This window comes from Kogia breviceps, chromosome 8 (assembly GCF_026419965.1).
Source record: "Kogia breviceps isolate mKogBre1 chromosome 8, mKogBre1 haplotype 1, whole genome shotgun sequence".
NCBI lineage: Eukaryota > Metazoa > Chordata > Mammalia > Artiodactyla > Physeteridae > Kogia > Kogia breviceps.
In genome coordinates, this window is record NC_081317.1 from 103,538,176 (window position 1) to 103,565,974 (window position 27,799).

The following is a 27,799-nucleotide window of genomic DNA, read 5'->3' on the forward strand; positions in this document are numbered from 1 at the left end:
TTGCAAAATTGTATACATTTGTGCCTGCCTGCCTGCATATTTCTCTAGAGAGAGACCCAGAACTTTCAACAGATTGGGGTTTATGATCTTCCAAGGGTTAAGGGCCCTTCCTGGTATCAGAGGCCGGCCCAGGTTTGCAAGCAGCTTGTCTTAGGGTGTCTGAGAGTGAAAGTCCCCTGCACAGCACGCCTCAGGATCAGCGTTGAATGACTGGGACCTAGTGATCAGCTTTCCAGGATCCTGGTGCTTGCCTCTGCCAGGGCCATGGGAAGCCCCCCTGGTGACCCCAGCCCTTCTGCTCAGACCCTAGGTTCAACCTCAGCCAGAGGCACTGAAGGGGCGTTTCCTGCATAGCCACACCTGGCCTCTCTGCTGAGCCAGGCTTGCCCCCAGGTCTGGGTCCAGGGATGTGGGCCGGGCTCCTGCTTCTCTGTGGAAGTAAGTGTTGGGCAAGCTGGGGCTTCTCAGGGCTCTGTCTCCCCTGTTCCGACCTCACTTTGATTCCCTTTCTATATTTAGATCTTTTCTCAGTCCTTTCTTGAGAATAAGCAAATGACGCCTAGCAGCTCTCTTTGTGCTTTTAATCCTCTTTCCCTGTAAGGAGAGATGGGCCTGGCCGTCCAATCAGGAGTGGCAGGAGTCTACAGAAGTGCCTCCTCGGGTCTCTACACCCTCTCCTTCTGCTCTTGGCCCCGCCTCAGCTTCCCCTCTAGGCCAAGGTGCCTGGAGCTGCCTTGGAGAGATGCACGAGGGGCCGGGCCCTCCGAGAGGGAGGCCTCGCTGCTCCTGCAGGCTCTCCCAGCTTTCGGTGGCTGGTGGTAGGGTGCCCAGGAGAGGCCAGAAGGCTCTGGATGGAATCAGATTCCTGGATTCAACCAGGGTCAGTGTGCTCCATGAGATCTCAGAGGAGAGATCAGTATGATTCAGGGGCGAGGGGCACTCACTTCACTGCCCATTGCCTGAGCACTTCATGTGCACCAGGAGTGGAGCAGGTGTAGGTCTTGGAGCCAGGCCTGCAGGGCAAGGCCCAGAGAGACTCTCACTGCTGAGTGACCTTGGGAAGGCTGCCTCTCTGGACCGCAGGAGGCCGAGGACACCTGACCTCTAGGCCGCTGTGAGGATGACAGAGATGGGTTATGTGACGGGCCTGCCTGGATCCTGGCATGCAGCAGGCACTGCAGCTTTGCTGGTTCTCTTCTGTCCCCATCACTGGTACCCTGCTACCAAAACTGAGTACCTAGTGATGTGTAAGAGGAGACGGATGCCATAGAGGGCTGCAGAACACGTGAAGGAAGGCTCCGCGGAAGAGGTGGGGACCAGGTAGGATGGCAACAAAAGTAAAGACAAACTACGTGCCTGGAGGGGAGAATGCGCTCAGGACTCCAAGGCAGAAAAAAGGACCAGGACAGGCGGGAAGAGGCAGGCTGTGGCTATCCTGTAGCTGTTTTTTTTTTTTTTTTTTTTTTTTTTGCAGTACGCGGGCCTCTCACTGTTGTGGCCTCTCCCGTTGTGGAGCACAGGCTCCGGACGCGCAGGCTCAGCGGCCATGGCTCACGGGCCCAGCCGCTCCGCGGCACGTGGGATCCTCCCGGACCGGGGTACGAACCCGTGTCCCCTGCATCGGCAGGTGAACTCTCAACCACTGCGCCACCAGGGAAGCCCCCCTGTAGCTGTTTTTAAAGAGTCGTCATCGATGCCTTGTTTTTAAGGAAACTGAGGCAGTGGGGTGGCTGGACGGGCCTCCTAGCCTTGAATTCTGGCCCTGCTGCAGCCACTGGACGTGACCCCGTAGCCGACCTTGCATCCCGGGAGACGTGCCAGGCTTGGGTGCTGCCAGCCGGGTGCCTGATTTAGCACACGCCTTGTTAAGAGAAGCTAATTAACAAACCTGCATTTAAATAAGCAGCCGCCCCGGGTGTTTGTAACCACCGCCTTATTGAATTGTGACAAGTTATTAGCCCTTGCATCTTAAATGAAACAGAAGCATCCAGGAAAAGCCCCTAAATCCAGTCTGTAGAGAGAAGATTCCTGCTGAGAAAATGACGGCAGCAAGAACAGATTCACTTGCTGCTTTGGGGAGAACTCCAGACCTCCTTTCCTTGGAGGTTACATAATCTTCTGTCAATAGCGATGACACTAGGAGGACGGCAGGGAGCGGGAGGGGAGGGCCATCAGAGGTGCTATGAGCCCCATCTGAGGCTCCGCCTCCTTTTTCCGGGGCTGGAGACACAGCCTAGGCCAGGGGGCCAAGGCAGGCCATGCAGCACCTGCCCGCGGCCACAAACAGGCCCTGCAGGTTTGAGCTGAGGCTGGGCCTGCTTCCTCAGGGCCCGGGTGTGCTCAGAACACTTTGTCACCCCGTTTGGCTCTGCTTTGTTGGGACAAAAGAAGAGCTTAGCATAGAGCCATGGGGACCCGGCCTCCCCATGGAGTCAGCTTTAATCAGGGAATGTCTCTCTGCATTTCCTTCCAACTATGGGGAGACAGGATCAAGGGCCAGATTCAGTGATGTCTTGACTACTCTCTTTCTTTGAGAAAAAAGCCATTGACCCTCACTCAGGTGCCCACAACCAAGGTTACCAGGCCTTAGGCAATGGAATTGGGAGCTGCCCTGTCCTCATGTTATTTTTCCTTGTCCTTCTGGGGCACCTGTAGGAACCTGACCCAGACCTTCCCTCAGCACCTCCTGCCCAGAGCCCAGGACAGCAGAACAGCCATATCAAGATGCTGAGCATCCTCCAGTGAGGCATTTCTGAGGAGGCCACATCTCCCGGATGGGGTAAGACTGTAAAGGCAAGGATGTGGTTGAGTGTCGAGGTGCAGTCTGGTTTGGGACCAGTCTGCCGTGTGATGCCTCACCGTGGATGTGGCTCCATGTGTCGGGGCAGGGGATTGGAGGAAAGCCCGGTTAGGGAGGCAGGGCCGGGCAGTGGTCCTGGCAGGGTAACCTGGGAAAGTCCTGTGTCCTCTCTGAGCCTCATTTAAAATGGGCACAGTAGTTACCATACAGGGTCCAGTGAGGGGCCCAGGATGAGGGTGTAGAGGACGCAGTGACAGGATGGATGAACGTGGAGCGGAGTGTCCTGGGCTCGCTGCTGCTCCAAGTTGACCTGGAGCTGAGCTTAAATTTCGGCTCTGCTCTTTCCCAGCTACATGACCCTGGACAAGGGAATTCACTCCTCCAAACCCCAGTCTCCTCGTGTGTCCATTAGCGGTGACGCTCCTCTCGCAGTGCTGAGCGAGGGTGGAATGAGACAACGGATGTGCAGAAAGCGCCCAGCGCAGAGCAGAAACGGAATACATCCTGGCTCTCCTTCCCTTTCTCCCTCCCACTCTCTTTGTCCATCGTTTTGTCTCCCAGCAAGAGAACCGCTAAATCGTCCATTCTGGAGGGTTCTGGATTAGAGATACCAAGCAAAGGGTGCTCTAGGACAGGGGTCCCCAACCTTCTTGGCACCAGGGGCTGGTTTCGTGGAAGACAAGTTTTCCACGGCTTGGTTGGGGACGGGGGATGGCTCAGGCGGCAATGCGAGCCGATGGGGGGCGGCAGATGAAGCCTCGCTCACTCCCCCCCCCCCCCCCGCTCACCTCCTGCTGTGCGGCCCGGCTCCTAACAGGCAGCGACCAGTACTGCTCCGTGGCCCGGTGGCCGGGGACCCCTGCTCTAGTACATTATAATATTGGGGGCGTGTTTTCCTTAGAATTAGGCTGGGACCTATGGGAAAAGGCTAGATATATTTCTGAACTTGAAAACCCATCTATTCGTGCCTTTTTAAAAGTTGCCACGGCAGGACTTCCTTGGTGATCCAGTGGTTAAGACTCTGTGCTTCCACTTCAGGGGGCGTGGGCTCTATCCCTGGTTGGGGAAGTTCCATATGCCACGTAGAGCGGCAAAAAAAAAAAAAAAAAAAAAAAAGTTGCCACGGCAGTTAGACGGTGCAGAGAGGGAACAATCTCTTTCTCTCCTGTCCCTCTAACAGTCAGATCTTCAACTGACTAATCAAAGGTTCATCAGAGTTCACACTCTTTGCATAGCTCCATGGCAGGCAGCCTGGGAAAGAGAACCAATGGAAAGAATGGAGAGCCAATGCCCTGGGAGTCGTGCGAAGGGAAGAAGGCTGGTCCCTCTAATCCCTCTAATTCAAGGTGGGTCCCTCCAGGAACACTTCCCAGATGCCTCTCTTGGCAGGGGTGCAGGACTTGCACAGGTAGGAAGAAGGGCAGTTATTCTAGAAGAATGCAATCCAGTGAGTGGACTTGAAGAGTTGGAGTCTGGTTTTCTAGATATGTCAGTTAAGTTAGCGTGCAACGTTTGTACTGCAAATGTGGTCAGAACGGCAAGAATTACACAGGGTCTTAAAATCGCAAATCGCTCTTGCCTGGTAGACGTTCTCCAGGTCTGGGAATTGGCAGAAGTGGACGAAGCGGGGGTCCCAGCATTTTGTTAGGTCACTTTTGTTTCAACAGGACTCATATCCTCTCCTTTCAGCCAGAAATTATGCTTTGTACAGATTCCCAGTTGGCCGGTGATGGCAAAGAGGCGTTAACTAGTAACACTAACATTTGCTCTTCTCTGCCCTTTCTATTCAATCAAGAAACACACACTGGAGGGCTTCCCTGGTGGTGCAGTGGTTAAGAATCCGCCTGCCCATGCAGGGGACACGGGTTCAATCCCTGGCCTGGGAAGATCTCACACGCCGCGGTGCAACTAAGCCCGTGCGCCACGACTTTGAGCCTGCGTGCCACAACTACTGAAGCCCGTGCACCTAGAGCCCGTGCTCCACAACAGGAGAAGCCACTGCAATGAGAAGCCCGCGGGCACTGCAACAAAGTGTAGCCCCTGCTCGCCACAACTAGAGAAGGCCCACGTGCAGCCACAAAGACCCAATTCAGCCACAAATAAAATAAATAAGTTAAAAAAAAGAAGAAGAAGAAAAGAAACACACACTGGAGATGAGGATCAAACATGGAGTCTACTCCCAAGCACTCGAGTCAGCAAAATAAACTACTGCTACTCTTGCTGCTGCTGCTACTTGTGCCCCTGTGCTAAGTTCCCGGACGGAGGACCATCTGGGCCACGGTGGTTTCCGGGAGGAGATGGCCTCAGTGCTGCTTAAAAGAAGCTTGGTGCAAGAAGGCCTTGTGCAGGGTGACGCTTTCAAGCTCAGCTTTAAAAGATGATCTAAGCAGATCATGGGGTTGAGCTGAGCGCTGGGAAGGGAAGACCCAAATGATCTGCTAGGGGGGAGCACAGAAAGGCTGCTACTGCTGGGGTGGGAGTCGGGGGTGGGGTGGGAGGACTGCTGAGAAATAAGGCTTGGAGGGGAGGCCGGGCAGGTCAAGGGGGGGCCCTACTGGCTATGCCAAGGTGTGTGGGTTTACCAGCCAACGGGTTAAGTAGGGGAGTGGTCCCACGCTTAGGAAGATTCTGGGGTGTCTGTGATGCTGTAGAGGAGGAGGGGGCGGGGCAGGGTGGCAGAGTAGGGCGGGGAAGATACTCAGTTTCATTCTGAATGCATTGAGAGCGGGCTTGCAGAGCATCCCGAGAGACACACAGGTAATGGGCACCCAGATCTGGACTCAGGAAGAGGTAACGGGGTGTGCTGGAAGCCGGGGGAATGGACGAGCTCCTCCTGGGAGAGCCTAACGGGAAAGGGAGGCTGGGAGAATCTGGGAGGGAAATCATGGTAGAGGCGCATTTCAAAATGGTAGGTGTCATCTACCGGTGACAGAGATGCCCCTGGGATGAGAACTGCCAAGTCTCCGTCAGATATGGCAGTGAGAGGGTCAAAGCTAGAACCATTTCAGCACAGGAAAGATGGGCGGGGGGCGGTGGTGAAGAGGGAGAGATGGCACGCGCAGCCTGCTCTGAGAAGCAGCATGGCTTGGGAAAGGCAGGTGAGAAGTGGGGTGGCCATAGCTGGAGCTGGGGGGCTCTGGGAGCCTCTGGCAGTGAGGACTGAGGTTAGCAGGGCTGGGTGGGGCACACACAGCATCCAGTGGTTCCCAGCTGGGTTCAAAGTCTCACACACACTTGCAGGGATGCTCGGGACACACACCTAGTCCCACAGCAGCCTGGACCTCAGCTTCCTCACCTGGGAGAGGAAGGGCCTGGATCATTGCAGTGCTAGGTCTTCTTTCAGCTCTCAAATTGGATTGTCCTTATGCTTGTTCATATGCTATGATGCTATATGGATTCCAAATTGACAGAAATTCTAAATTCTGGGTGGTGTTTTAGTAATATCTACCAAAAAGCCTTCGAACGTGTCAAACCTCTGACCTGAGAATTTCTTCTAACGAAGTCATGGCCGAGGTGAATAAAGAGAGTGGGTATTCACAACTTTGCTCATTGTAGTGTTTGTGAAAAAAAGATACAACCTAATGTCCAATAGTAAGGAATCGGCTGAGTAAATTATAGTACATCCATATGGTAAACTACTTCTGCACTAAAAATCATGGTTTAGAAGAATATGTGTTGACATGGGAAAATGTTAATGATATATTGCTAAGTAAAAAAGCAGGCTACGTTACAGAATGTACAGTATGATACATTCATTTAAAAAATTTTTGATTAGGACACAGACCAGATCTTTAATTAATGTCATTTTTTTCCTTCTCTTAGCAAGCAAGTGGAGTATTATCTAGGATAATGTAACTTAAAAAACTAAACAGAAAGACAGGGTTATACACCACGTGCGTTCACGTGAATTTTGAAGTCATTAGGATGGAAAGTAGGTTGTCACAGAGTCAAGGAAGTGGAGATATTCTGAAATGAGAGAATTTTAGAAGTGGAATTCACCTTCGAGGTGAATTCACCCTCGAGGGGCCCAACCCCCTCACTTTTCAGATGAAGAAGTTCAAGCTTAGCGGAAAGTCTAGGACAGTCACTAGTTGGGGATGGGGTTGGGGGACCAGGTCCAGAACAACCTCTGGTTGATGCCTGCATGTGGCCCTCAGAGATCCCCCCCCACTGAGATCTACGAGGTGACTGCCTTCCTATGTACTCTGGGGCGGGGGGGGGGGGGTCATGGAGTCCTCCATTCCCTGCACACCCTGGGGCCCGGATCGCTGAAGGCTGCTCGAGGGGTACAGGGCTGTCTGGGCTACTGCAGCAATTCATTGTCACCCAGCCGAACTGGGAGGAGACGGCTGCACTCGCCCTGTCGTTCACATTAATGCAGTAACACCGCACTGTCTTTCTAACACGGGCCAGAGGGGTCAGGCCTAGCTTCTTCTCTGGCCCTATGGCCCGCTTGCTGACCGCCACGGCCACTCTGTCATCCCTTGCCTGGGCCACTGCAATAGGCTCCCGACAAGTGTCCCTGCTCCTACCCCTTGCCCGAAGCAGCCAGAGGGATCCTGCTCAAACCCAAGTAAAACACGCTCTTCCTCTGCTCATCTACCCACTCACTGCCTCCTGGTACATGACATACACAGAGCAAGCCTGAGCCCATAACCAGGCCCTGCCTACCTGGCTCCCTCACCTCCCGGAACTCCTCTCCCATGCTTCCTCACTCTCTCCCACCCCCACCACCGCCTTCAGCCACACTGGCCTCTCAGCTCTTCCCTGGACACAGCAGGCATGTACCTGCCCCAGGCTCTTTGCACTGCCCGGTCCCTCTCCCTGGAGGGCTGTCCTCCCAGATTTCTGCGTGCCTTGCTCCATCACTTCCCCCAAGTCTTCATTCCAATCTCACCTACTCAATGACCCCCACCCCGAGCACAGATTTAACCCTGCAGTCTGTGTATCCCCCCCTTCACCCCACAATCCTGTTCTGCATGTCCCGCCCCTAGTATTTAACACCTTCTAATGCACCAACTCATTCATTTATTTATTAAGCTCATTGCTGCTCCTTTGTCTCCCTCCTCTAGAAAGTAAGTTCCGTGAGGAGAGGGATCTTAGTTTCATGCACTGATGCAACCGGAGTGCCTAGAATAGAGGGACTCAGAGTAACTGCTTAAAATATTTGTCGAATAGAAGCAAAAAAATGGATAAAAGTTAAGAACTTGGAAACATTCCACCTGTCAGGAAAGCATAAGAGGAAATTTTAAGAGAGCTCTCAGTGAGAGGTAGCTCGATGTTTAGGGTAAGCATTGCGGATGAAGCCTAAAGTAAAGTTTGCCTGCTCCACACCCCCATCTCTGCCTCTCAGCCCCGGAAGCACAGCCTTCATTCCACCTAGCTGGTGGATATCAGCTTTCTGCACATTTCTGTCAGCCTTCAATGTAGCCTTCAGTTGTGCAGGCTGTTAGGTGATTCATTCACTCATTCACTCATTCATTTATTCATCGCACACGCAGGCACAGAGCCAGATGCTCTTTTGCCCTGAAGGAGACTGCAGTCCGGAGGGGAGCGGGGACCCACAGACATGTGGAAGCTCCTCGTAATGGGCAGACACAGGAATCAGAGGAGGTGGACCAGGGCGCCTTCGTAAGTCAGGGGGCGCCTGAAAGGTGGCTTGAAGGTTAAGAGAGGAAAGAGGAAGAAAAGCATCCCAGAAAAGGCTCAGCAACGGGAAGAACACTGGGAATACAGCGTGGCTGTGGCTTATTGGAATGATGGGTTCACGTGGGGTGGAGGGGGAAGTAAAAGCTGGACTGGGGCCTGACCTTGAAGGGTCCTGTGGCTACCTTTTAAGGCTGAGTTTTCTAGCTCCGAATTTGTACATTTTACAGGCTTCTGGAGAAACGGAGAGTTGGCTCCCTTCTCAGCCAACAGACGGGGTTTAATTGCTGTTACTGTCAGTGTAGTTGCAAATATCATATAAAAAGGGCTTTTTGGCTAATTGTTTTTAGAATAAAAATTCAGGAACTATGTATAGATATTATGCATCCAGGGTACTTTAAAGATCAAACTGTTTACATTACCCTTAAATACAGTCCTTAGCAGGAGGCGCTGGGATCTGTGAGTGACTGGGACACGAAATGATCCCCCAGGGCTTAAGATGCTGGAACAATATGACAGCAGGGACTTTTTTACTGGGTTGGGGGGGGAGGGCAGTTGGGGAGGGTGCAGTCAGCGCCCTTTGATTGGCCAGAGGCCCAGAAGAATAGTCAGCTAAGCTGGGTAATTTCATAGGCACCATTAACCTAAACTATTGCCTTCAGGCAGACAGCCAGCCTCCCCAGCACACAGAGAAGGCTGAATTCCACGGGCTTCTGGGGTGGTGCTGGGGGTGGGCGAGGAAGGGGCTGCATTCCCATGGGCTCCCTGAGAACCTTAGGTAGTGGGGCTGAGAAGTAGGCCGGAAGCAGCCAGGTAGAGGCGAGCCTTGGCACTTCGCATCTGCAGCTTTCCCTCCTCAACCCAAATGGTACGGAGAGGATTTCTGAGCCACGCAAATAAAGCAAATTCATAACGAGTCATCGCCATCCTGTTTTCGTGCTCAAGCCTCTCTCAAATTTTAATTTGGGAGCTTTTAGAAAGGCAAATTTATCTGTGACACCATCCAACTTCTATTTTATTGGAAGCCTCATCTCAGAGGATGCAATTGACTCCTGAGAAAGCTGTGGGCTTCTCCTTTTGATATTTTCCCAAATTCTCTATGCATGTGTGTGCGCTCACGTGTGCACATTTGTTTTAGGGCTCTCTACTTATCTGATGTACAAACACATAATGCATATTCACAAGGCAGCTACGGAAGTATATATATATGCGTGTGTGTGTATTTATCACATATATGTGTAATACAGCACAGAGTCCTGTATGCCAATATTTAAGCTATCATATTTAATTTATTCAACAAACATTTCATTAGCACTTCCTACTCATTAAACACTGTCCTAGGCCCTGGGGGGTAAAGTGATAAACAAGTTAGATAAAGCCCCTGCCTCCGGGGGGCTAACATCCACTGGAGTCTTAATACAGGGTTTCCAGCAAATGTGCAGAAATCTGTATCGACAGCTGTCAAGTGAGCTGGTGGGATATATTAGTAGGCCAGTATCCTTTTAATGCAGGAGAGACAGTCCATTTGAGTGGAACAATAGCAAGTGAGGGTAGCACTGGGATTCCCTGCACAGGTGACTTCTCAGGGCTGCAGGGCCATGCCCCGCTAGAATACTTTTGGGTGGTTTTAAGGTGTGGGTAAAAGAGCCTGGGGAAGGGTGGGTGGGACCGGGTGGGTGGGACCTGCATATCCCATCTTTGTTTGTGGGTGTTTTTCAACATCTTCCTCCTCCCTGAAGCCTTCCCTGCTCACCGCAGGCATAACCAAAGTGTCCCTCTTATGACATCCTACTGTCTGTGCAATTCACCAACCCTTATTATGTTCTGCTTTATGTTGATAGCTATCATTTTTGTTCTAAGCTTAGTTTGCTCTTTCAAAGGACACGTGGGGAAATTCTACTCAGTGCCTGGCCCTGTGCTCTGGGGGACACACAAATGAAGGACCCTAGCTTCACCCGTGAGGACCTGCCAGCCTAGTAAGAGGACAGGAGAGCAAACCGTAATTATGAGGGCCAGGTGTATGACAGAGCTGTGCACAGGGCACCATGGGGGCGGGCAGTGGGGGGCTTGGCGGGGGAGCAAGAAGGTTCTCAGGCTCCGCATCAGAGATGATGCTTAAATGTTCCCCAAAGAAGCCACAGACTCCTTGGAATAGGGACCTGACCTAATTCTCTTTATATTCCCCCATAGCTGGGATGATCATATTCTCTTGCCCTGTGATTTAACTTTTTAAAAATAGCATTTAACGTCTGATTATTAAAAAAATTATAGAAAATCTAGAAAAAGAGCTAAGCTCAAAAAAGAATATAAGGATCACTCATAACTCTACTACCCAGACCTAACTAACTTCTATGAATATTTTGGTGTGCACCCTTTCCAATTTCTTTGGGAAATTTTGGATTGTGCTCTATGTAATTATTTTTAGTTTTCTTCTCCTTGTCATGTGACAATATGGCACAAGTATTTTATTGTATTTTATTGATGTCCTCACACATTGATCTTCGGTCATTTTAATGGTATACATAATATTCCACAGACCATAATTTATTTGCCCATCATTGCTTTTGGACAAATAGATTGTTTCTAACTTTTCACTATTATAAGCAACACTGTTATGTGGATAAATTGCTCCTCACATACATTATAACTTCCTTAGTATAAATTTCTAGAAGGAGATTGCTGGGTCTTAGGCTATGTACATCTTTTTTTTTTTTTTTTTTTAAATTTATTTATTTATGGCTGTGTTGGGTCTTCGTTTCTTTGCGATGGCTTTCTCTAGTTTCGGCGAGTGGGGGCCACTCTTCATCGCGGTGCGCGGGCCTCTCACTGTTGTGGCCTCTCCCGCTGCAGAGCACAGGCTCCGGACGCGCAGGCTCAGTAATTGCGGCTCATGGGCCCCGTTGCTCCGCGGCACGTGGGATCCTCCCAGATCAGGGCTCGAACCTGTGTCCCCTGCATCGGCAGGCAGATTCTCAACCACTGCGCCACCAGGGAAGCCCTGGCTATGTACATCTTAAAGGCTGTGTACATCTTAAAGGCGTGTGATAGTTGATACACACTGCCAAATAACCCTGCAATAGGGTTTTTTTTTTTAACAATTTACACTCCCATCAGCACTATGCGAGAGGACTCCGGTGTTATTATTAACTTTTTTTTTTTTTTAAAGAAACAAACCCCAAACATTGCCAAATAATGGCTGCAGTTGGCGTGGGTGAGGGAGTGACATCAACGCTTTCTTGTTTTCATTTGCATTTCTGACGACCAGTGTAGGTCTTCATTTTTCATGTTTATTCTGTGTTTCTTTTTAAAGAACTTCTTATTTCTGTCTTTTTGCCCACTTTTCTATTTATTACAAAATAAATTAATAACGTCTAACATTTATTGCGTGTATGTCGTTTATTGAGGGTGTGTCAGGCATTGCCCTGAGTACTTTCTATACTGCTTTTTTCCCTTTGTTCCTTCCAACAGCTCATGAGTAACATACAATTTCAGTATTATCTTACTGACTTTTAAGTGACTCATATGTTAAAGATAGTAATCTTTTGTTGTCTATATCACAATTTTTTCCAATGTGTTGATTGTGTTTCAATTTTGTCTGAGGAGGTTTTGAGCTATGGAGGTTTGAAGGTTTTATGTGGTCAACGTGATCAACTATTTCGCTTCTGCCTTTGCAAATATATGTTAAAAGGTCTTTTCCTATCTTGAGATCACAGAAATACTAACAAATGTATATATATTTTTGGTTCTTTTATGGTTTAATTATTAACATTTAAATATTTAATCCATTTAGAATTTATTTTGATTATAAGAAAGAGCTTCAATGTTATTTCCTGTCCCCCCACCCCCCACAGATGATTAGCCAATCATTCCCATAACATTTATGGAATAATCAATTCTTCCCCATTGGTTTTAAGATGATTCCTTTATCAGACACTGAGTATTTTAATCTTTTTCAGATCTTTCTCTTCTGTATCAATGATATATGTCTGTGTATATTCTCACCAGTACCATCCTTTTTAATAATTGTAGTTTTATAACATGTATTAATATCTAGAAGTAACCTTAAGTTCCAATAAAAATCATACTGTCGAATTCCTATAAAAATCCTTTTTTTAATCGACAAGGAGCACATGTGAAAATTAATTTGGGAAATACTGATTTATGAACTTCTGATATCTCTCCATATATAAAAGTCTTTCATCCTCCCTGTGAAAGTTCTTTTTTTATTGAAAATCTTCCCATTTATTGGACACTTTATTTATCAGTGAACTACTTCCCTGGTGGCGCAGTGGTTGGGAATCCGCCTGCCAATGCAGGGGACACGGGTTCGAGCCCTGGTCCGGGAAGATCCCACGTGCCGCGGAGCAACTAAGCGCGTGGGCCACAACTACTGAGCCCACGTGCCACAACTACTGAATCCCGCGTGCCTAGAGGCTGTGCTCCTCAACGGGAGAGGCCACCGCAATGAGAAGCTTGCGCACGACAACAAAGAGTAGGCCCCGCTCGCCACAACTGGAGAAAGCCCGCGTGCAGCAACGAAGACCCAACGCAGCCAAAAATAAACAAATAAATAAATAAACGAATGATCAATACACTAGGGAGGTGTAGTTTGTATGCTGAAGTGTGAGAATTTCTGAGCATTCCTATGGTTAAGAGGGCAATCAGGAGGGGATATGTAAAATTGGAAACGTATTGGCTAAATCCCAAAGGTGTGATCTCTGAGTCCAAGGTGGTCACTACAGAGCCTACACCATGTTGGACACTCAGTATTTCTGATGGGTTCACATTGGCATACTGTCAGATATTTAGAGTGGAGTACTGGCCAATCCAAAGTAAGGATTTAAAGCAGTGACTCAAGTTGGCTCTTTAACCTATAAACGCACCCAGTTTCCTTGGCAAATCTCAAACGTCATGTATATGTGTATACATGTGTAATTCATTTCTCCATTGAGTTTTGAGTTCCTTGAGGGCAGGAATTTAATCCTATTCTTTTAGAGCCTCCACAATGCTCAGCAGAGAGCTGAACTCAGAAAGCGTGTCCAGTAAATCATGGCTGAGTTGAATGGAATTCTCTAGCTATTATAACTATGGACAGTTTGGTCATGAGAAAGCAGCTGAGGAGGCTTCCTCTGGGCCGTGCTCTGCCCTGGCTCCGTGGAGAGGACATGCCAGGCATAAGAGCCCTATTCTTTGCCTACGTGCTGCCTAAGGAGAAATGGAGAGCGTCAGTACCCCAGATGGTTAGAGCTGAAAGGGGCCTAGGGAGCCATGCTGGCCAACTGTTCATTTTACCTGGGATGGCACCAGCGTCCAGGAAGATGAATGGTTCAGCTCAAAGTCAGTGAACCAGGTGACAGGAGTTCAGTGTGATTCAGAGGTGATGTAGCGGGCTTCAAGCAGAGTTTGGAAATCGAGGAGGCTTTGATTTGGGAGAGGAGAAGGGAGAGGATCCTTCTGGTAGAGGGATGGCAGGAGGAGAGGTTTGAGGCGAGAGGAAGTGACAGTCAGTGGAGGGTGCGTGTTTGTCGGAGGAGGCTGTTGGCAGACGGCTGCAGGGCCTATGTGGTCAGAGGACCCGAGGAAGAGAGCCTGGTTGCCGTCTGTCCGTGGGACGTCGCAGTGCAGAGCGACAGCCTGGCCAGGGCATGACAGCAAGAAGGGCGAGGTGGTCAGGCAAGTACCCCGGCCGGGAGAGTAGCTGGCAAGGGCCGATGCCAAGAAGAACGGCCACGCTCTGGGTAGAGGGCCAGATGTGCACTGGGGCAGGAAGAGGGCAAGCAGAGTCTTCCCAGGAGGCTGGGAAACCAGGGCATGTGCCCTGGGACAACTAGGAAACAAGACAGCCTGGAATCCAGTGCCAAATTGCACGGCACAAAATGCTAAGTGGGCGGCCAGGGAAGGGGAAGGGTCCTGGAGCCACAAGGAAGTCATGCTGAACAACTTGGATTTTTTTTTTTTTTTTTTTTTTGCAGTACGCGGGCCTCTCACTGTTGTGGCCTCTTCCGTTGCGGAGCACAGGCTCCGGACGCGCAGGCTCAGCGGCCATGGCTCACGGGCCCAGCTGCTCCGCGGCATGTGGGATCTTCCCGGACCGGGGCACGAACCCATGTCCCCTGCATTGGCAGGCGGACTCCCAACCACTGAGCCACCAGGGAAGCCCTGAACAACTTGGATTTTGAGCAGAACTTTTTAAAAAGAGCAGCTTGGGGAGAGAAGGGGGTTTCCAGGTATATTGATCATGTCTTTTATTTTCTGTATTTTTCTGATGCTTTGACATCCTGAGGGCTTACTAATCCTGGCGAGACCTGTCCCTCCTAGGGCTAGCTAATTCCTAGAGACAGTAAACCACTCACTTGCAAATACATCCTTCGTTTACAAATCAGTCAACCCCGAGGCTGTACCCCCAGCCAACTCTTCTGTCTAACTTTCACACACCAAGCCAATATTCCCTTGTCCTAATCACCCCAAGGTCAGGTACTAGAGACCACCCCCATAGCCCAGAGTCTGCCGATATTATTCAAACTCTCCAATCCTGGGCTTCCCTGGTGGCGCAGTGGTTGAGAGTCCGCCTGCCGATGCAGGGGACGCGGGTTCGTGCCCCGGTCCGGGAGGATCCCACGTGCCGCGGAGCGGCTGGACCCGTGAGCCGTGGCCGCTGAGCCTGCGCGTCCGGAGCCTGTGCTCCGCAACGGGAGGGGCCACAGCAGTGAGAGGCCCGCTTACCGCAAAAAAAAAAAAAAAACTCTCCAATCCTAAAATTGCTCAAACTTGCCTACCCTACCTCACCCATTCCTTCCTGCAGAAGCCACAGTAAAGGCCCTGGGCCACCCTTGTCTCTCACTCCTGCCTCGGACTGACACTGGTGCTTCCCCAAGTGACCCTGCGTGGCTAGACATGCCCCCTTCTCTTGGGCATTGAGAGTAATAAAGCTTGTTTGAATGGTATGGATCTCTCCGAGTCATGACTCCGTCACTTCTGTATCCTGATTACAACCAAAACACGAGGGAGGGGAACAGACATCATGTTTGGGCAGCTGGTGCAGAGAAAGAGCGTGGACATTGGAGGGAGACAGAGCTAGCTTCAGATCCCCCTCTTTTCCTCTGACTCTCTTCTTCTGCTCCATCTTCCCCAGACCTCACTTTCCATCACGGCCCAGTGACCTCCTGCTCTGTTTTCCTCTGAGTGGCCCAGCCAAATTCCAGTAATTTTTTTTCTTTTACTGCCACTTACAGTTCGGGCCTTGTCAGTCCCAGTAAGCAGCCCTTTCAGCCTCACCTTCAACTGCGGCATGACGCTTTCCCTGCTATTAAGGGATTTCAGGCGCCTCTAAAGCCAATGGGGAAGAAAATTGGGGAGGAAGGCATGGGTGGACTGGGAGAACTTTCCTGGAACTGCTAAAATTGCAGTCCTTGGCTGGGACCAGGTGAAGCTCACAAAATGAGCTTTGATTTTGAGACAGAGAGGATGTGAGAGCTGGGAGCCCAGCGTAAATGTTCCCTTTCTCCTTCCCCGGACTTGGTTAATCACCGGGGGGCTTAGGCACGTGCCAGGCGGTGGCTTTGCCCATTCAGCAAGCTTGGGACAGTGACAGGAAGGAGCGGTAGAATTAAACGTTGGGACTCCTCCATGTTGGTCCACACTCTGCACCAATGAGCTTAGATGACTGTGGGCCTCAGCTTCTTCATCTGTAAAACGGAGGAGCGGGGCCACGTACACCTGAGGGCCCTTGCAGCTCTGGAGACCTAGAAATCTATGAAGCAGGAAGCAGTCCCTCCTCCCGGCTGCCAGCCCTGTCCCAGCTTCAGGCACGTGTCGGGACCCTTTACTCCTCTGGGCACAGGAAAATAAAAGGTCCCCTCGTGCTGTGCCTTCCCAGGGCATGGTCCCTGGGCAGGCTGGCTCCATCCTGTGCCTTCAGGGTACACGTGGCGGGGCTTCACAGGACTGGTCCTCAGAGCCCCTGGAGTGGTGGTTCAGGTTGACTCCCCGGAACTGGAGCCAGACTAGGGTGGGCTGAGTGTCCTGCCCAACGTGGGGCTGCAGAGGGCAGCAGATGAGCTTCTTGGAGCCAATATGCACAACTCCCAGATCCTGTGGGAGAGTGCCAATTTCCTATTTACCTATCACGACTTGGGAACAGTCCAGAATTTGGCTGAGTCTGCCTCAAGGGGTGAATATACGCTCCGTTTTCTTAGACATTTCCTCCTGGCTACCTCAGTCCTACCTGGCCTTCAAAGACCCGCCTACTCCTCCTCAGCTGCCCCCTCCCTGCCCGCTCCCTTTGAGCAGCTGTAGCTCTTCTCTCTACCCAGTTCACTACTTCCTGGCGGTGTTCCTTAGTCTTCAAATCCTTCCCCTCCCCACAAATTATTGTAACCTCCCTGAGGGCAGGTTCTTTGTCCTAACATCACAGCAGGCAGGAGTGGACACCTATATGACGAGATGATGCTGCGAAAGGTTAACCTTGGCTTTGGAAAATGATTGTCAGGTCACGGCTGTGCTTGTGGGGAGATACCCCCTCCTTCACCCCAGAAAGGAGGCCCATCGCAGGGGGGAGGGCTGGGGCAGATGCTCCAAATCAACCCAGGTCCTCTCATCGGCCCTGTGAAGTGTGTGGTGCTTTTTGCTTTTTACAGATTGGGGTTCACGGAGGCAGGTTATTGGTTCAGAAATACAGAGCGGCCTTAAGGACCCAGGTCCACCCGGCGGCAGGATTCCTTCTCCCACCACTGCACCACACTGCCGCTTGCAGCAGAGGGCCCTGCTCGCTGGCGGTGGGCCCCCAGAGAGGCACCTGTTCCTGACGTGCAGTTGAGGCAGGCACTGGAAGCAGCCCTGGGAGAGAGAGTCAGGGGTGGGGGCGGGGCTCTGACCTCTGCTCCCTGGAGGCCAGTTCCCAAGGAGGCTGAGGTTTCTTTGGGGGAACGTGTGCATTTCTTAGGGAAAAGCTAGAACATGAGCTTGCTCCCTGGGGAACGGTTTTGCAAAAGCACACGCAGACATGTCCCCGCACGCATGCACACACGCACACGTGCACGCACGCGAGCGCACGCATCCACACCCAGAGCCGCAGAGGCACGGCTCCCCGGCCACGTCGGCCCTCCCCCCGCCAAACCCCGCTCTCCCTCCTACCCTATATGTGCAATCTTGTGAAAACTCCACCACTCTTAAGGTTAATAAGGCTCATTTGCTTAAGATAGCACCTGTTTCTATGGTGACTCCTGCCACCCAGAATCTGTTCATCAACTGAGACAAGAAAACAGTGACTTCCACCCTCTTTGAAAGGAAAAAGAGAATTCTTAGCCAAGGGCTTGACAGGCCAGTAGCCCAAGGAGCTCTGGGCGCTGTCTTGCACCCTATTTAAGTCCCTCCTGGCCGCCCCTCACCCACACCCAAGCAGAGCCCCAGATTCTGCCTGAAGACTCTGGACTGTGGTTTCCTCCTCTTCGTCTGTCTGGGAAGCAACAGAGCCCACTGTGGGGAGGAGGTTTGCTTTTTCCTGCCGCCTTGGCCTCTGATCTCTCCATACCGGTGCCACTGTGTCTTTCTGGGCTGAGGCAGGCAGGAGAGGCCTGGGAAGCGCCGGGCTATCCTCCCCTCCTGCTGTCCCGACTCGGGCCCGTGGCTCACTCTGGGGCCTGCATCCCTGCAGACGCCCTCAGCACGCCTCCTGCCACGGGCTGGCTGATGCTTCCCGACCAGAGCTGTTCAGGCCCCACCCTGCCCACCGGCCCACTCTGGTTCCCTAAGGTGTATGGCTGAAGTTTGCAACACCCACCTGACACGAGTCTCGACCCTTTGGTGTAAATCACTAGGGAAGTAGGTTCCGAGGAGGGTGTTGCTAAGGACAAAGCTCCTGCAAGTGATTATGGAGGTTCCTTAAAAAACTACAGATAGAACTACCACACGACCCAGCAATCCCACTCCTGGGCATATACCCTGAGAAACCCATAATTCAAAAAAGAGTCATGTACCAAAATGTTCATTGCAGCTCTGTTTACAACAGCCAGGATATGGAAGCAACCTAAGTGTCCATCAACAGATGAATGGATAAAGAAGATGTGGCACATATATACAATGGAATATTACTCAGCCATAAAAAGAAACGAAATTGAGTTATTTGTAGTGAGGTGGATGGACCTGGAGTCTGTCATACAGAGTGAAGTCAGTCAGAAGGAGAAAAACAAATACCGTATGCTAACACATATATATGGAATCTAAGAAAAAAAATGTCATGAAGAGACTAGGGGTAGGAGGGGAATAAAACACAGAACGACTAGAGCATGGCCTTGAGGATACGGGGAGGGGGAAGGGTAAGCTGTAACGAAGTGAGAGTGTGGCATGGACATATATACACTACCAAACGTAGGGTGGATAGCTAGTGGGAAGCAGCCGCATGGCACAGGGAGATCAGCTAGGTGGTCTGTGACCACCTAGAGGGGTGGGATGGAGAGGGTGGGAGGGAGGGAGAGGCAGGAGGGAAGAGATATGGGAACATATGTATATGTATAACTGATTCACTTTGTTGTAAAGCAGAAACTAACACACCATTGTAAAGCAGTTATACTCCAATAAAGATGTTAAAAAAAAAAATAAGATAAACGGGAGCAGCTTCCACGTCCTCCCTCTAACAGTCTCACTCTCTCCCATGCTCCAAATGCGTTGTTGACCCGGAGGGCAAGTACACAGGGAATTGCAAGGAACTTGGAGTTTGTTTTACGTGCCAGGAGGCCCAGGGGAGTGTTGCGCATGTGAATAACATTTTGGCACAAAGAAAGGTTGAGGACTGCTGATTAGAGGATCAAGAATCATAGACTCTCCCCAGTGTTCCTTATCACCCATCTAACTGTCTCATTCTGTAGGTGAGAGAATAGCGACCCACAGAAGGGCCGACCCCGGAGCAGCGTCTCCCAGCCAGCAAGTGGCCTAGCACACCAGTCTTCAGAGTCCTGGTCCCACACTCTCTCCAAAGGGTCGCCCGTTCTCCTGCTAAACAGACGGACTCCTCACAGCCTCCACAGCCCTCCACAGCCCCTGCCTCTCTGCTGCTCTCCTCTCTCCTCCCTGTGTGATGCTCTGCTCCAGGCAGGCTGGTGTCAGGCTCACGTGTAAAAGCCCAGCAGCTCAGAGCCGGAGGAAGTAGCTGAGAGACCATCGCACCCAAGTTCTTGCCCAGTGCCTGGCAGATGGCTTCTTTTTGAGCATCGCCTCCCTCCTCTCAGACCCAGGGATTTCAATCCCCCTGCTATATCCCAACGTCAGGCCTCCTCTCCGAGCATCTCTCCCAACTTCCAGACTCATTTCAATCTCCTGCTTGAAATCTCCACTGGGAGATCTAAGGAGCATCTCAGAATTAACAGGTCTAGGACAGAACCTGAGATTTCCACCCTCACACCCCAACTTGCCCACCCTCCAGTGTTCCCCATCTAAGTGAAGGCTCTGCCCTTCGCTCAGGCCCCAGACCTAAGAGCCGTCCTTGGACCACCCTTCACCCTCCACCTCGAATCCATCGGTGAGTCCTGTTGGCTCTTAGCGTCACGAAAGACCCGAAGCTGTCCTCTCTGGTCCACTGCTCTCGCCTTGGTGCAAGGCACCCTTATCCCTCCCGAAGGACAAAGGGCCTCTTGTGGTGACCCTGCTACCACCCTATGCAGCAGTCAGAGTGACCATCAAAAACACAAAGTCATTTTCATCCTCCTGTTTCAAATCCTCCAACAGCCCATGTGCCAAACTCCCTGCCCAGGCCTGGACACAGGTCTATTTATTTATTCATTTATTTTTAAAATTTTATTGAAGTATAGTTGATTTACAAAGTTGTGTTAATTTCTGCTGTACAGCAAAGTGACTCAGTTATACACACACACACAGACATATATATATATGTATATATGTATATATATATATATATATATATATATACATTCTTTTTCATATTCTTTTCCATTATGGTTTAGCACAGGATATTGCATATAGTTCCCTGTGCTCTACAGTAGGACCTTGCTGTTTATCCATCCTATGTATAATAGTTTGCTTCTTGCTCAGTGTATTATTAAAGGCTTTGAGGCTCTGGCTCTGCCTGCCACACCACAACCCGCGGTGCTCCTGCCGAGCTGCATGTGGTGTCTCAACCCTTCTGTGTGTCTCAGGCCGCTATGGACCATTACTTGCTCGGGCCCCTCTCCCTAAGGAGCCTTTCTGTAATCTGCAAACACTTAGTTGCTTTATAGCGGTTAAGATCTCTAGATGAATGACACCTTCGAGGCCCAGAAAGAGCTGAGATTTATGATCACAGAGTCACTTCGAGAAAAGGGAAGGGAAAATGTGGATTCCTGAATTTAGGTTGGTGAGTGTCATATCAATCCACATCAAAATTCCATAACAATTTAATAAGCAGATGGTCTGAGACAACAGGGGAAACACTGAACAGAGACTGCATAGGCTCACTGACAACAAGTCGCCCCCCAACGCTCAGATTTCTTTGTTCATGAATGCAGTGGTCCAGTGGACCAGGAGAAAGTGCTAGGTAAGCACAGTACAGCTTGACCGACCAAGGCTTTAGACCAAGTCAATCATGGTAGCCTTGTGGGCAAATATGGTTTCAATGACTATGGTGTTCGGTGAGTTTGTGGCTTAGTTAACAAACCATTCCTGAAGAGCGTTAACTCAAGTTACTCTCAACCTCAAGGGCAGTCCCTAGTGACATGCCATGGGATTCTCCCATAGGCTCCACCTTGTTCAGTATCTTTATAGATAGCATGCTCACTGAATTTGTAGGGCACCCAAAGTTTCAAGGAGCCTCTCATATGAAGGGTGACATAAAACAGTTAATTTTGGCAAGTTTGGGAGGATGGGCCTGCATTGAAAAAAATTAAACTTAATAGGGATTAATCTCAAGTTCTATAGTTAGGTTCCAAATCAATTGCACAAGCACAGAATGGGGAAGATTTGGCCTAGCAGGAGTTCATGAAGGGAAAAGATCAGAGGAGTTTTCATTAATTTTTAAGCTAATTTTAAGCTAATAATAGAATGTCAAACCATAATGCAAGAGTTAAGAAAGTTAATATAATCTTAGATCCATCATAGAAGCAGAGGCTTTTAGATCATTGAAGATTATAAATTCCCTTTTTCTGCATCAGTCAGACCACCCTCTGTTCATTCATTCATTCCTTCATTCCTTCAGCATGTGTTCAGCGCACCTTAGGCCATGGGTTTCATTCAAGCACTGCAGATCAAATGTTTATAAAGTCAAATCCTTCCAGAGAAGAGTGCCTTGTGTAGCGAGGGGAGCAGAGAAGTAAATCAATGACTACAGTACAGAGTAGTGAGGGTTGAGATGGAGTTAAGTCCCAAGAACCATGGGAGAAGAGAACGTGGGCAAGGGGGAAGGCTCCACAGAAGAGGTGACCCTCGAGCAGGGTAGAACCCACCAGGAGAAAGGAAAGGAAAGAAGGGAGGGAGGGAGGGATGGAAAGGAGGGAAAGGAAGGAGGGAGGGAGGGAGGAAGAAAGGAAGGAAGGAAAGAAGGAATGAAAGAAGGAAGGAAGGAAGGATGCATCTGGGATTGCTAACCATTGCTGTGGGGCCTTGTTTATTTATCTCTGTCCTGAGACACTGAGAAGTCACTGAAGGCTCCAACTAGGGGAGTAACATGATCATATTTCAGTTTTAGAAACATCACCCATGAAGGAAAGATACTTTTGTAGGGGATGAGGTTATAGGAGGGGGATCAGTTAGAAGGCTTTTGCAATAATTATCTAGGGAGAGGTGCTAAGGGCCTTAAATAGCTCAGCCATCTTGGCTTTTAATTCTATATTTACGATTCTTTTTTTCTACCCCATTCAAGTGTCTGAGCTTTTGGTTATTCTGCTCTCTTCCTGGAATGCAGTCTCTTCTATCCTTTGACTTTTCCAGGCCTGCTCATAATTCAAGCCCCAGCACAACTCCTATCTCCACTGTGAAGTCATCACAATATGATATCACCCCATCCAGCCATCTATTCACTTGCCCAGCCACTATCTATCCTCCATGCGTCTATCCATCCACCCAGCCTTTCCTTCATTCTTTTATCCATTCATTCCTTCATGCCCTCATTCATTGATTCATTCAACATTGACTGAGGGCCTTCTATGTTCTGGGCACTGTGCTCAGTGCTCAGGATATAAGAAAGAGTTCTGCCCTCTAGGGACTCATGGTCTAATAGGGAAAAGAGACTCATAAATAATAACAAACTCATATGACGAGGACGGTAACAGAGGTTTGACTGAGTGTGGTAGGAGCCCAGGGTGGGACTGACTAACTCAGTCTGGGGGCGTCAGAGCAAGTTTTTCAGTGGAGGTGACATTTGAGCTGCGCCTTGAAGGAGGAGTAGTTGCCTCACTGCAAAGGGGAGAGTGATCTGAACTCTCACAGCTATTTGAGTCTAAAGGGCCCAGTTGAGTTGATGCTAACTCTACTCTCTGTTTCCTATACATTAGCCCTGTCTTTCCAACTGGGGAGCAGGAAAAACACACTTTAAATCCACCTAACATTTATTCATCCAATTATCTATCATCTATCTATCTATCTATCATCATCTATCTATCATGTGTGTCTTACATTATTATTTTTTAATAGCCACAGTGCTGAGCACAGTGCAGGTTAAACAGTTGGGCTCAGCACTTCCTGGCTAAGTCCCCTGCCTGTGATGGCTTTTTTCCCTTAAGGTCTTTTAAGTGATAACCATATGGACAGTTCATTCTCCAGCCAGGCCCTTTTCTACCTCTTGGGAGTGACATAAGCTCTTTACTGCCAAAGGCTCAACTTCCTAAGTTTCCTGTGGAGGATTTACGGTGATAGTAGGTGGACGGAGTAGAGAACCAGCAAGTAGGTAGCGTAGCGCCTACTAAGTGCCAGGTGCTGGGTATTTTACACATTTTATCTCACTGTGTCCTCACAACATTCCTGTGAGTTTGATGCTAGTGTCCTCTTTTTTTTTTGACAAATGATATTTTTTGCATACATGCCTATGTGGCTTATAAAGTTCTTTTTTTTTTTTTTTTTTTGCTAGCGTCCTCTTTAACAGTTGAGGGAACAGACTCAGAGTGGTGAATAATTTGCTCACAGTTAAGTCGGAGAAGCTGCCTCCCAGGTCGATGCTCTAAGGCCCAGGGTCAGAGCTGTGCTACGGCTGAGGTGGGCACGGCAAACAACGGAGGTTAAGGGTAGGGGGCCAGGAACCTCAAACCGCACCGCTCACACCAGCACCGCTGCCTCTTAGCAGCCACACCTGGCCCTGACATAAGCTGTCACAGGGGTCAGGCCTGGGTAGCAGGGGGTGGAATCTACCTAAACTCCAGAGACATAATGCGGTGTTGTGATTATGTGTGCAGGCTCTGCGTTCAAATTCCAGTGAGTCACTCACCAGCTGTGGGGTCCTGGACAATCACTTAACCCCTGTAGGTGTTAATTTTCTTGTCTAGGTTACCTTCCTCTTTGGGCTTTTTTTTTTTTTTTTTTTTTTTGCGGTACGCGGGCCTCTCGCTGCTGTGGCCTCTCCCGTTGCGGAGCACAGGCTCCAGACGCGCAGGCTCAGCGGCCATGGCTCACGGGCCCAGCTGCTCCGCGGCATGTGGGATCTTCCCAGACCGGGGCACGAACCCGCGTCCCCTACATCGGCAGGCGGACTCTCAACCACTGCGCCACCAGGGAAGCCCCTCTTTGGGCTTTTGTGAGGATGAAATGAGAAATTCATGAAAGCACAGTGCCCAGCACGACATGCTAAGTGTGCAAATATTTTTTCTTCTTTTCTCTCTTCCTCTTCCCTTTCCTTTTTCTCCTTCCTTTTATTCTTCCTTCTTTAATCAGTATTGTTGTTAACATGTTATAAGGATATAAGTTCTAAGAGGGGTATCTCTACCCAGGAGGGGAAATATGGAGGGTGGAAACACTGTAGACACCAAGGGGGCAGGCACATCTTACAGGTCATCTGCTCTACCTCCTGTGTCGGGGGAGGGGGATTGGTGGGGGAACATACCTGGGTCACCCGTGACAAAATACCTTCAGTGCTAAGCACTCCCTCCAGTGCGGAGTACATGCTCAGTTCTTAGGCAGTTCCAAATCTTAGACAGTTCTTTCGTATATACAGAGTCCAAACTGACTTCCATGTAAATTTCACCCACTGGTTCTAATTCTCCCCAGTAGAGCACAGCAGGACTTCCCTGTTTTCCAATTCGATTTCTTCAGGTTTTAAAAGAAATCTTTAAAGGGTCCTGAAAGCCAGTTCTCATGGCTTCCCTTGGTGATTCCAACAGGCCAGCTACCCCTGCTCTCCTGCTGTGGTTTCTACAGAGCCTCACCCTTCTGGCTGTTTCACTCACGCTGCTTGCTGCCTTTCTTAAAATACCGTGGCCAGAACAAAAGACGGTACTCCAGGTGCGGTACAAGCCATGTGCACCCACAGGACCTTCCTGGGATCAAGGAAGAATCACCATGTCGAATATGCTGCCACTGGCGCCCTTTGTCTCTGCCTCAGCACATGTGCTCTGGGTGGGGGGCTGGGGCCCAGGGGACGGTGATGAGCCCTGGTTTCTCATGGCAGGGCAGGGGGTGGGCCTGGACGTCTGGTCTCAGCCTCAGCCGTTTTACAGCTTTGGGGCATCTATGGGTGTGTGTGCGCGAATGAGGGGTAGGAGTGTGTGTGTGTGTGTGTGTGTGTGACAGAGAGAAAGGGAGAGAGAGAGAGAGAGAAAGAGTTTTCTGCCTGATCCAGGAATGCTCCTGGATGGCAGAATTGGTTTCCATAACGACTTTCTGATATAAACATATTTGATAAAAATAAGTTAACTGCGGAGCTGTGGTGGAGCACAGATTCTCAGAGTGCAGAGAGAGAGAGAGAGAGAGAGTGAGAGAGGGAGAGAGAGGGCTCTTCAAAGAACAGCATTTCCCTTTTTTTTTCACCCCTCCAGGTCAGCCTCCCTATACATACTTTCCATAAATCACCTAAAAAGCTTTGTTTCCCGTATTCCTGTATATCCTGGCCCCCTTCCTGCCTGTGCCCATAATATTCATGTTCTCTCTCCCCCTTTCTCCTTAGTTACCTGAAGCACTACAGTATGTATGGGATAATATGATAAATTCATTTCCAGTTCACTGCATTATCCCTTGAATATTTTAATGACTCATTGAATGGAGTAAAAAAAGCTGTTTCAAATGAACAATTATGCTGCATTAGTCTAAGGGCTGATTATATTTAAACAGTGCTCACATGGATAACAGGACACAGCGACCTCGGCATCCGAGAGCTAATTTGGCTCTTATCTCCAAATAATTTTACACTGCAAATTACCATGAAAACCTAAAGGGCTTTAAAAACATTCATCAAAAGATAATATTCCACTTTGTAGCAACATTTTATTTAAATTATTTTGAATGGGAGCAAAGGCATCTCTGTGGCGGGACGATGACAGTCAGCTGGGGATAGTGAGAGATAAGGAAATGGTGAGGGGTGCTAGGCTGGGTTAAAAATAAAGGTGGGAAGCATTGGGGTCCTGACAGTGGGAGACACACCGTAGGCCTGACTGGCACTTGCAGCCCAGCCCTGTGTGCCGGCTGTGGTCTGGGGTGACTCCAGCGGACACTGATCTGGACCAGGGGGTCACAGGGCAATTCCCAGAGGCTGAATGATGGGGCAGACCCCCTTTCCCCCAACTACTTCCCCCACCAAAGTAAATCTGGGTCAGGTTGGTGCCTCCAGGCTAGGCCTGGATCCATCTAGACTCCAGAGGCAAAAGGATGAGCTGCTTTGGGGACTTCCCTGGTGGTCCAGTGGTTAAGACTCTTGTCTTGCAATGCAGGGGACTCCGGTTCTATCCCTGGTCGGGGAACTGAGGTCCTACATGCCACGGGGCAACTAAGCCCGCATACCGCAACTACTGAGCCCGCGCGTTTCACAATTAGGCACACCACCACTAGAGAGAAGACCGTGCGTCGTAACGAAAGAAAGATCCTGCTTGCCGCAACTAAGACCGACGCAGCCAAAAATAAATAAATAAATAAAAATTAAAATAATAATTAAAAAAAGGATGAGCTGCTTTTACCACATGGTTTGTGTGTTGGGGCGTTGCCTAGAGTTCTTACTTTGCAAAACATGAGTCCAACAGCCTAAGGAGAGTTGCTAAATCATAAGTGGCTGCTGTGGTCAGATCTCAGAGTTGGGGTGGTGGGAGAGAGAGTCACATTGACCGAGGCCCTACTCTTCTGTTCTGTGCCACGACCCTTAAACTCATCGAACATTGGGACATAGATATTATTATCATGCCCATTTTAAGGATGAAGAAACTGAGGCTCAGAGATTCCCAACTGGAAGTGGCAGAGCCCAGAGCCTCTCTCAGTTCATCTGGGTGGCCACGTACACATCTGGTTTAGAACCAGGGCCTCTGTATTGTCCCCATCATCAAACGCTCTTTAGGGCTCCTGGATCCAAACCGACATGCTCTTAGGGAGCATATGCCATGCCTTGCAGGTGTTTATTACTTAAAATGGACCCTCAATGGGGCAGGGCAAAGCGTGCATGGAAATGCGCACAAATAGCAGCAGCAAAACTGAAAATACAGGTCTAAAGAAAGAAATGAATTAATTAATCCTATTTCCTTGGTTTGACCTCTTCACCTGAACATGTGGTCCTGGTGAAGACTGTTTATTGATGCAAGAAGTAGAGAGAGCTGCCAGAGCCTGGCCATCACTTAGAGTCGGAGATAAGGGGATGATGGAGGCCAAGTGCAGTGCCCTTTTCTCACTTTGGAAAAAGCAGTGTGTCTTATCTTCAACTATGTATCTCCAAAGACAAGGAGAGATGAAATAAGAGAGAATCACTAACCAGGAAACGCAGAAGTGGAAACAGGTAGCAAGTAGAATGAGCATACACTACAAAACAAAGGTGCTTTGGAGACTTTGATAAGGAGAGAATCCTCTGGCAGACACACACTCTCCACTCTAATTGGACCACCCCCAAATTCCCAGAAGAGTGTGGTAAACAGAAGAGCACTGCCATCCCCTTCTCCCCACCCCATGTCCACGTCTAGTCCCCAGAACCAGTGGATATGGTATTTTGCACGGCAAAGGGGACTTTGCGATGTGATCAAATTAAGCATCTTCAGATGGGAGAGATTATCCTGGATAAGCCTGGTGGACCCAATGCAGTCACAAGGGTCTTTTTAAATGAAAGATGAAGGCCAGAGAGTCAGAAGCAGAAAAGCAGAGATAGGAGTGATGCAGTTGCTGGCCGGGGCCCGCAGACCAAGGCATGCAGGAGGCCTCTAGATGCTGGAAACGCAAGGAAAACATTCTCCTTTTGAGCCTCTGGAAGGAACACAGCTC

General features: G+C 49.7%; 1 protein-coding gene and 1 long non-coding RNA gene across 2 annotated transcripts in view; one reads left to right on the plus strand and one right to left on the minus strand.

Moving 5' to 3' along the window:
• Positions 1–27,799, minus strand: part of PEBP4 (phosphatidylethanolamine binding protein 4) — a 215,637-nt gene that overhangs the window by 66,844 nt on the left and 120,994 nt on the right. The window lies entirely within an intron of this gene.
• On the plus strand, positions 765–4,791 carry LOC136794676 (uncharacterized). The gene is made up of 3 exons (XR_010841751.1): positions 765–1,320; positions 2,656–2,779; positions 4,596–4,791. It is a non-coding gene; the product is annotated as an uncharacterized lncRNA (long non-coding RNA).